Source organism: Equus quagga, chromosome 15, assembly GCF_021613505.1.
Source record: "Equus quagga isolate Etosha38 chromosome 15, UCLA_HA_Equagga_1.0, whole genome shotgun sequence".
Taxonomy (NCBI): domain Eukaryota; kingdom Metazoa; phylum Chordata; class Mammalia; order Perissodactyla; family Equidae; genus Equus; species Equus quagga.
This window is the reverse complement of record NC_060281.1, coordinates 47,537,635-47,547,559: the sequence shown is the minus strand read 5'-3', so window position 1 is coordinate 47,547,559 and position 9,925 is coordinate 47,537,635. Positions and strand designations below refer to the sequence as shown.

Here is a 9,925-nt window from a genome sequence, read left to right as displayed (position 1 = left end):
GATGCAGGATAGACTTAACCAGAAAGGAGCATTCATGAGGAAACTGACTGAGATGAGGGAAATATTTTATATCTCGATCTGGGTAATGGTTGCATTGATGTATACATAGGTAAAAATTCATCAAGCTGTACACTTAAGATTAATACATGGTGTTCTGTATAAATTATACAGCAATTTAAAAAATATGACATATGGGGGTCAGCCCATTTGCATAGTGGTTAAGTTTGCACACTCTGCTTCAGCAGCCCAGTGTTCACAGGTTTGGATCCTGGGCACAGACCTAGCGCCACTCATCAAGCCATGCTGTGGTGGTGTCCCACAGAAAATAGAGGAAGATTGGCACAGATGTTAGTGTAGGAATCCTCCTCACTGAAAAAAAAAAAAAATATATATATATATATATATGACATATGAATGAATTGATGGGGCCCTCCCAGGATCTTGGAAAGGATCTGTGCAAAACGATCAATTCCAAAATCAAGTCTAAGATAAAATGATAAGGACAAAACCAAACTAATAAATCTATTCACCAAAAATGCAGGATATAAGATCTATTTACCAAAATCAATTGTATTGCTGTACAATAACAAGGAACAATTCAAAAATAAAATGAAGAAAAGAATTCCATTTATAATTGCATCAAAAAGAATAAAATACTTAGGAATAAGTTTAACAAGAGAAGTATAAGACTTGTCTACTGAAAACTACAAAACATTGTTGAAATAAATTAAAGACCTAAATAAATGAAAAAAGTCCTATGTCTGTGGATAAGAAGACTTAATATTGTTAGGATGGCAGTACTTCCAAATTGGTCTATAGAAGCAACGCAATCCTTATCAAAATCCCAGCTGGTTTCTTTGCAGAAATTGACAAGGTAAAATTCATACAGAAACTCAAGGGACCCAGAATAGCCAAAATAATCTCGAAAAAGAAGAACGAAGTTGAAGGACTCAAAACTTCTCAATTTCAAAACTTATTACAAAACTACAGTGATCAAGAATTTGGTATTGGCCTAAGAACTGAGATAGAGATCAATGGAATAGAATTGAGAGTGCAGAAATAAACCCTTATGTTCACAGTCAACTGATTTTAGACAAGGATCCCAAGACTTTTCAACATGTAAAGAATAGTTCGACAAATGGTTCCAGATCAGTTGGATATGCATGTACAATAAAATCAAGTTAGACCTTTTTCTTACACCATGCATGAAAACGAACTCAAAATGGACCATAGACCTAAGTGTAAGAGTTAAAATTATAAAATACTTAGAAGAAAATCTCGTAGTAAGTCTTTGGGCCTTGATTTAGGCAACACCTTCTTAGCTATCATATGAAAGTACAAGTAACAAAAGAAAAATAGATGAATTGGATTTCATTAAAATTAATGAAAATCTAAAGTAAAATCTTTTGTACTTTAAAAGACACCAACCAGGGAGTGAGAAGATGACCCACAGAATGGAAGAAAATAATTGCAAATCAGATATCTGATAAAGGACTTGTACCTAAAATATATAAAGAACACTTACAACTCGATGACAAGTCAAACAACCCAATTTACAAATAGGCAGCAAAGGGTTTGAATTAGATATTTCTCCAAAGAAGTTATACAGATGTCCTACAAACACATGAAAAAATACTCAAGATCATTAGAATTATGGAAATACCAACATATACTTTAAACAGGTGAAATTTACAATATATTAATTTTATCTCGATAAAGGTGTTTTTTAAAAAGTGTAAATAATTCCTGAAATATTTATGAATAAAGCAATACGCTGTCTGGAATCTGTCACAAAATAATCCGGAAGCAGGAAGAAGAGGGTGGGAGTATAGATGAGATAAGGTTGGATACGAATTAATAATTTTCTCAAAGCTCGGTGATAGATACACTATTTCCTCAACTTTTTGTATGTTTGAAATTTCTCATAATAGAAAGTTAAAAATATATACTTAGAAAGTCCCAAGGTATACACAAAAACTTGTACACAAATGTTCATAGCAGCATTATTCATAATTTCCAAAAAGTGGAGATAACCCAAATATCTATCAACTGATGAACAGATAAATAAAACATGGCGTGTTCATATAATGAAACATTATTTAGTCATAAAAAGGAACGGAGTTCTAAAAAATCCTACAACATGAAAAAACCTTGAAAATATTATGCTCATTGAAAGAAGCCAGACACAAAAAACTACATATTGTATGATTCCATTTATATGAAACGTCCAGAAGAGGAAAATTCATGGAGACAGAAAGTAGGTTAATGGTTGCCAGGATCTGGAGCGGAGAGGGACGGAAGTGACTGATAATACACATGGATTTCTTTTGGAGCAAGGAAAATGTTTTGGAATTAGATAGTGGTGATGTAACCGAAAGCTCGGTCTCTGAACCCGACGCCAATCCAAATAACGAGAACAGAGTCTTGAGTGGAAGAGGAAAGGTTTTTACTATGCCAGGCACAGGGAGCAAAGCAAGAGCTCATGCCTCAAAAATTGCTAGCTCCCCGATGAGGAATGGGTAGGGATTTTTATTTGGGGTTTTGGGGGGGGGGGGGGGGGGGGAACATGTAGCTTGTGCAGCTCGGTGCTTTCCCACCAGCCTGCGTGTGGCCTTGAGAGGCTGCTTGCAGCAAGGCGGGGCAGGGGGGTGGGCGGGGGGTTGGGGGGTGAGATGGGAGGATGGCAGGTGGGCGTCCTTCACCGTTGTCTCGTCTTCTTGTTTGAGGCGGGTTCGAGTGCCGGGAGTCGAGGAGTCGAGGTGTGGGAAGCCTCCGCTCCTTGATACTCTTGAGACAGCGGCTTTCCTGGCAAACTCAAGGACACATGATTAGCTAAACTTTGGTGTGGCTCCAACTCCAGGCCACCTGGGCTTTTAACAATTTGTAACTCCCATTTAGTTGTAAAGCTCAAGGAGTCCAAGTTTAAAGAAACAGGTATTTACATATGAGTGGAGCTAGAGAAGCAGGAAAGGCGGTGGTGGATTTTAGTTTTAACCCCGTATACGCTGGGTTCAATGTGGAGGAACTGATATCAGGGCTGATGTTAAGAGCCTGTAACAGCGATTGCGCATATGCTAAAAACTACCAAATTGTGTACTTCAGAAGGGTGAACTTTATGGCATGTGAATTACATCTCAATAAAGCAGTTATTAACAAAAAAAGGTAAGAGCCAAGAAGTAAGTCTGACCAGGTCTCTAAAATAAGAGATTTGAAATGAATACTGAACACAAAGTATAGATCAAATAGTGATTTTTAAAAAATCTGGAAAAAAAGAGCATGGAGAAGTGGTTTATATTACAGAAAGAGAGATGGTCCAATTCTGTAACCAGAGGATAATGCCTGACAGAGGTTTTGCCTGCTTCTACCTCAGGTTTACCACAGGATGTAACAGGTAATGTCCGCCCCATCCAACACACTGATACCCCTACCCCTGTGCTTGAAGTGCCAGTTGACTGTTGGGAGCTTTAATGTGGTTACCATCCACTCATTAAATATTTGAGGATTAACACACTGAGTTCCCCAACATCGTTGAGAAACTCTGCCTCCTCTGATAAATCCGGTGGGCTCCCTGGAGGAGTGAGGGGATAGATGGTGGATTCTCTGCTGCAGCAATGAGGCTGGACTTCCTGAAAGAGCTGGGGACAGGGCGCTGATGATTGAACAACCCTAGGAAGTCTCCCAGAAGTCTAGCTTCTGAGAGGAGGAAGTCTAGAATTGCTTGAGATTGCAGGAGCCATAGATTGGTTACAAAGGGAAGTTGCTACTAAGTCAAGGTCAGGAATTTACAAGCAGGGTTAACAAGTTCAGAGCATCCTGAGGAAGTGGACACAGGACATGTTGAGGCAATTATAATTCCTCGTTTTGACATGAATGTGGACTAAAGTTATTCATGACACAAACATCACCAACAATCAATCTGCAAGTCTTCGATTAGCATTACATTTGTTCTAGTACTATGCTAATTTGTTAAGACGCTATTAGGCTACCTGTTGAGGGAGAAGGTGGAGTCATTAGATACAGACGATAGAGCTGTCAATGATCCGAGGAAACGTGGATAATAATGACCAATACTTACTCAACACTTGCTGTGTCCCAGGCACTGTGCTAAAGATGGGAAATGTTTTAATTCTTTTAATCCTCACATTGACCCTGTAAGGGAAATAGTATTACCTTTTTATAGGTAAGGGAAGTGAGGCTTAAAGGACATGAATCACTTGACCAAAGGCATATAGCAGTGGGGCCAGAATCTGAAACCAATATCAGACACCTGAAGTTTCCTTCTTGTCCCCTACAATCTATGACCTCAAGGCCATGTAAAGACCAGAGGTTGTTAAATATAGAGATCATCTATTCTAAATATGTGACATTCAAAAGGGAAGGGAAAGTTGAAGTGAGGGTCAACAAGGCAAAATGAGTTATGAAAAAGGGAAGTTGAACCTAAATATATAATGGGCTTAAGTTCACTGTGACCTTTGTGGGAAAGGAATTTAGAAGTAAATCTGAACTTACATTGCAAAACAAGCTGTCAGATAAAGTAAAGGCAAAATAGTGTGTAGCCAGAATTGCTGTGATTAGCCAAATAAACAGAGTACAGTCCATAAGAATAAAGACACTTATGAATCATTGGTGGGCATGAGTGGGTAACCACACATGCTACTAGACCAACCAGAAGTTAGAAATAAAATATGCTAATCGTTGCTTACAAGCATACCCAGTTCCAACTACATTGAATGCTCATTAGATTGATACTATAGTTTTGGAAAATAAGGGTACAAACTTTTTTAAGGATTTGGCTTAACTTTTATTGAGCCAGGGTGAACTAGAGCAAGAAAGCATTCTTTAGCATGGAACACCAAGAATTTCTTGGGAGAAAAAGCAGATTTCTATTGGAATAATTATTAGGACCAGGACTAATCAAAGGATGGACCTGCCTGATCTGGGGTTTCCTGTGTGTGTTTTGATGGGATTGCTATTAACTTCCACGCTAAAGTCTACTAGAGCCCAGAGCTGTTGAAGCTGCATGTGTTTCATTGATAGTGCATCCTAGGAAAAGCCACCTGCCTAGTGACACGCAAGTGCCCCCTTTATCCTAGAGACTGGCACAGACTTGGATTTTGTTCCACTCATTACCTTCAATGCCATTGTAATCACCTATTTCTCAGAGCTCAACATCAACTAATTTATATGAGGAATGAAAATAAGTGTGCAAGCTATAGTCCCCAACCTTAGTAAGTTGTCAGTGTCCTTCCTGAAACATAACTAATATGCATGAAACAGAGAGCGACAAGAAAGATGTATAATGAGCGAAGAGTATGGTATAGGCTTTAGAAAAGGGAGAAATTAATGTGACTACCATCATTAACGAAGATCTGACAGGAAAGCTTGCGCCTAAAAGGATTTAAATAAATGTAAGCCAAAGTGTATCAACATTTCATATTATATCTTTTAGTCCCTTAGTTTTCCTGTTTGAAACAATGAAGGTAATACTTGCCCTGTCTTATAGCTGTAAGGGATAATGACCAACTCCAAGATGTGGAAATATCTGGAGGAAGGACATTATCTTGTTAACCAAATAGAAAAGGCAAGAAAGTGGGGGATAGGCATCAAAACCTGAACAATTGCATCCTTTAACATAACCTGGACCAGCCTAACGGCACAATTTTGAATGTCCCCTGTATGGTGTTTCTCTAGCATTGCACTGGCCAGAACTTAGCATGTAGATTCCTTTTCACACATTTCTTATTATTTGGCAAACTTTGGAATCTTCAACAAGAGCAAGCAGTTATGTAGCACCAGGGACACTTTAGAGACATAGCTTTAGAGACATATCAATACACTTAACCCTCTTGAAACAAGTCCAGGTGGTAAGTGCTATTATCATCTCCCCATTTTCCTGATAAGGAAACTGAAGCACTGAGAAATAGCTTGCCCAAGGTGTTGCAGCTAGTGAATGGAAGCAGCGGATTTGAATCGAGATAGTCTAACTAGAGCCCATGCATTTAACTTCCAAGCTTTAAGGCAATCCCCCAGCAGACCATTGTGATGCTTTGCAACTGGTCGATATTTCCAAGCGAAGGAAAAGCAGCATAAGGCTCTCCCAGACAAAAGTGTTGCAAAAGATACTGTGCAGGAGGTGTCCACAGACTGCAATTTCACAGCATACCAGAGAGGGTAGAGAGGCCACCTTTACCACCTAGATGCTTTATCAATGATTCTAGAGAGAACCTAGCATAGAGGCCATGACTGGGGAGGGTTGGGCGACAGAGAAACGAAAGATAATAGGAGTAGGGATGTGGAAGTGGGACAGCAGGAATGGATACAAAGTGGTGTAATAGTCTGGAAAGGATTGGAATGCAGGGCAGTATCTTAAGAATCCCAGGCTCATTCTGTTTCATTGAGAGAAAATTTCCTAGCAACAAATCATCCCAGCATCTCAGGTCTTCTATCTACGCTGAAATGTTAATGCAATGAACCACAAGGAGTGTGGTTTCAAAATTGATGGGCTAGCAACACAAACTGGGAATTCTTTTGTTTATTTAAATTTCTATGACAAGGAGATTTGACCAGGGTGAGTTTATGATCCTTGGCACCTTCACAAAAGCACGATCTGGATATTTTTCTTCTAGACACTGTTTATCTAATTGACAGATATTAACATTGTAAACATTTTAGAGGAGACGCTCTGGTAGATGTTGGGGAAATAGATGAAGAGGACCAGCCACTGCTCTCAAGGATCTCAGACCCATATGTGATCGATGACAACGCAGCAAGTGTGTCAACAGAAAACTGATCCCAAAAAGGCCCAGAGGGTAAAAGCCTGACTCTTCCAGAAAGTTTCAGGGAGGAAGTGCTATGGCTGACTATTGCAAGAAGACTCAGGTGGAAGGGGAAGATAAGGAAGGACATTCCCGGCAGAAGGGACAGCTTGGCCAAGGTATGGAGGTATGAGGGAGCACGATGAACTCAGGTACTTATAAGATGGTATTCTCTCTCTTCGTTTTCAGCTTAAACAGAACATGTTTATTATCTCACAATTTCTGTGGTTCAGGAGTCTGAGCAAGGTTTAACTGTGTTCTCTGCTTCAGGGTCTCTTACAGGGCTGCCATCAAGGTGTTGGCCAGCAGTGGGGTCTGGTTTTAAGGCTTGTCTGGGGAAGGATCCACTTCCAAGGTCATGTGGTTACTGGCATGATTCAGTTCCTTGCAGGCTGTTGATCTGAGGGCCTTGGTTCCTTGCTGACTGTTGACCAAAGCCTGTCCTGAGTTCTTTGCCACATGGGCCTCTCCAACACAGTGGCATGTTTCATGGAAGCCAGCAAGGGAGAGTCTGCTAGAGACTTGGAAGTTACAATCTTATGTAATTTAATCACAGAGATGACACCCATCATCTTGCTGGATTTCATTGACTAGAGGCGGGTTATTAGGCCAGCCCACACTCAAGGCAAGATTACACGAGGGCATCTATACTAGAAGGTGGGGATTTTGAGGGCCATCTTAGAATCTCCCTGCCACACAGAGACAGTTCCGTGTAATGGTCTGAGGTGGTATTTGGAAGATCGTATTCATTACTATGATTTTCCATTTATTCCCAGCTAGGAATGGTTAATAACAAGTCAGTAACAGGTGGTGGGGAAGGAGGAGATTGGTAACTTTCTACCCATATGCCCTGCATTGTTAAAAAGACCCTCCCAATTGAAAAACATGATGGAAGATTCTAGCTGTCTCTATAACAGTCTGCTAATTTGCTTTTTTTCTTTCTGCTAATTTGCTTTTTTTCTATCTTCCCAGTCACTGAAGGGAATTGGCGCACCTCTCTGGTACCCATGACACCAAGCCCCTTCCTGGGATGACAATGGCTCCAGTTCCCAGTCTCTTATTTCCTGTCCATGGCAAATTTCTCCCTAATTTGATTACTACTATATTATTAAACTCCATTATCATATTACCCTTTTTAGCATATAGATAGAATTTTTAGTTTTCCTAAATGCTTGAAATAATTTTTACCCCTTTAAATGCTTTTTCAATGAATGTTACTCATTACTGCTGAGATTGATTCACCTCTGGCTCTTTTTAAAGGGCGTAGCATTAAGGAGAGAGCAGGTTTTGACAAGCTGCTGTCAAAAGAAGGGTTAAGTCCACAGATTTCATTGTAATTCCTGGCACAGAGTTTGAGGTAATATTTTGTACTTATTTTGTTACATGAGCTTTATCATATAACCTCCCCCCGTGCCCCACCACCCAAGGACCTTACGGTGTGACAGTTTCAGTGACAATACACGGCTTGTGAGTCCCCTGAAAGAGATCAGAGAGTATCTTAGAAACAAAGTAGGATTTGTCTCTCTCTGATCATGATAACCAGAAATGGAAAAGAACACCGAACCAAAAATAGTAGCACATTTACTCTGACAGAATAGAAACTGGCAGCTTCTGCTTGTGACTTTTAGGATCTCGAGCTAGCAACACCTCTGTGACTCCTTCTACTCATCTGTCAAGCAGCAACGATGATGGAGATGCAAATGTATTTCCCTAAACAGAGTCCAGAATTAGTACAATTTGGAGCCCAATGTGAACAGCTCTGAATCTTCTCAGAAGAAAGGCCCAAAATAATCAAGTAGCCCACCAGCCAAACGGCAGGCAGAGATTGCCGTGGGTTTTAATAAAATTCTATTTATAGCCAGAATTCTGAAGCCACATCCACAATTGTCTGTTAAATAAAGGAAACACAAGATGATCGTATGCACCATTGAGAACACAGTTAAGTTGTAAAGATTCTAACACAGAAATGAACAATCTTGACGAACAATCTTTAGATGTTATGTCAGAAGGTAGAAAAATCACATGCTTTCGAGTCCAAAAGTATGGATCCTAATCTTCGTTTGGCTATTGTGTGACTCCCACAGCCACTTCAGCCTAAGTCATCAGTTCTCAATCTTTTCACACAGGTACCACTATCTGCAAAGGGGACCAAACGGATGACTTGCCCAGGAATTTGGGGGAGAGCCTGAAGCCATCTCCTGTAATCATAGCATCTCATTAAAAAATTCTGATTTATTGTAAAAATCTATTTGAACTTGTGTCTAATCCATTTTTGTATGTGTTCTTGGTTTTCAAATAAAAATGTTTTAAATTAATTATTTCATGTAATATTTACCTTCCAGAAATTGTGCCATGCTTTGCCTGTGACCTTGAGTAGTCAGTGGAGATTGCTATAAATCTCCAGATTTTAAAAGTTCTGGGGCTGGCCCCGTGGCCGAGTGGTTAAGTTTGCATACTCTGCTTTGGCGGCCCAGGGTTTCGCGGTTCGGATCCCGGGCGCGGACATGGCACCATTCGTCAGGCCACAGTGAGGCGGCATCCCACATGCCACAACTAGACGGACCCACAACTAAAATATACAACTATGTACTGGTGGGATTTGGGGAGAAAAAAGCAGAAAAAAAAAAAGATTGGCAACAGTTGTTAGCTCAGGTGCCAATGTAAAAAAAAAAAGTTCTGGCCAAGGTGATTATACAAATGAGGGAACTGCTATCACTATGAAATCATGACTGTCATCGTCAGGTGGACTCCCAACATAGCCCAACTCTGCAATGAGCATTTCAGAATGTCCCCACTCTCAAAGCTCTGATTCTCCTTCCTTCCCTAATCATCCTTCTGAGTGAAGGATTCTTTCTCACCCTAAAAAGAGAAAACTGAGCCCATTAGATAGGACCTTTCTCATATTCCCTCTAGACAGTTCACTCACCCACCTGTGTCTGTAGCAGTCCTTGCCTTCGTCTTTTCTGTTATCATGTATGAAGCATCTATCCCGTCTTCAAAGGTTTTGTCATCTCTACTGTCTCTTACCTTCTCGGGGACCATTCTCTGGGTTATCTCCCTAATCTTCTGCATCCCTGATCTGCCCCCCTTCCTGAATAGATCCTTCCTAT

General features: G+C 40.3%; 1 long non-coding RNA gene across 2 annotated transcripts in view; it reads right to left on the bottom strand.

Moving 5' to 3' along the window:
* Window positions 1-2,582: 2,582 nt before the first annotated feature.
* Window positions 2,583-9,925, bottom strand: part of LOC124225997 (uncharacterized) — a 29,494-nt gene continuing 22,151 nt past the window's right edge. The window contains exons 3-4 of one of the 2 annotated variants that reach the window (XR_006885183.1): window positions 4,076-4,149; window positions 2,583-2,813 (exon numbers count right to left, since the gene is read on the bottom strand). This is a non-coding gene — a long non-coding RNA (uncharacterized LOC124225997). Of the gene's footprint in view, window positions 4,150-9,925 lie in introns of both variants that reach the window. The other variant, XR_006885182.1, reaches the window with a different exon arrangement.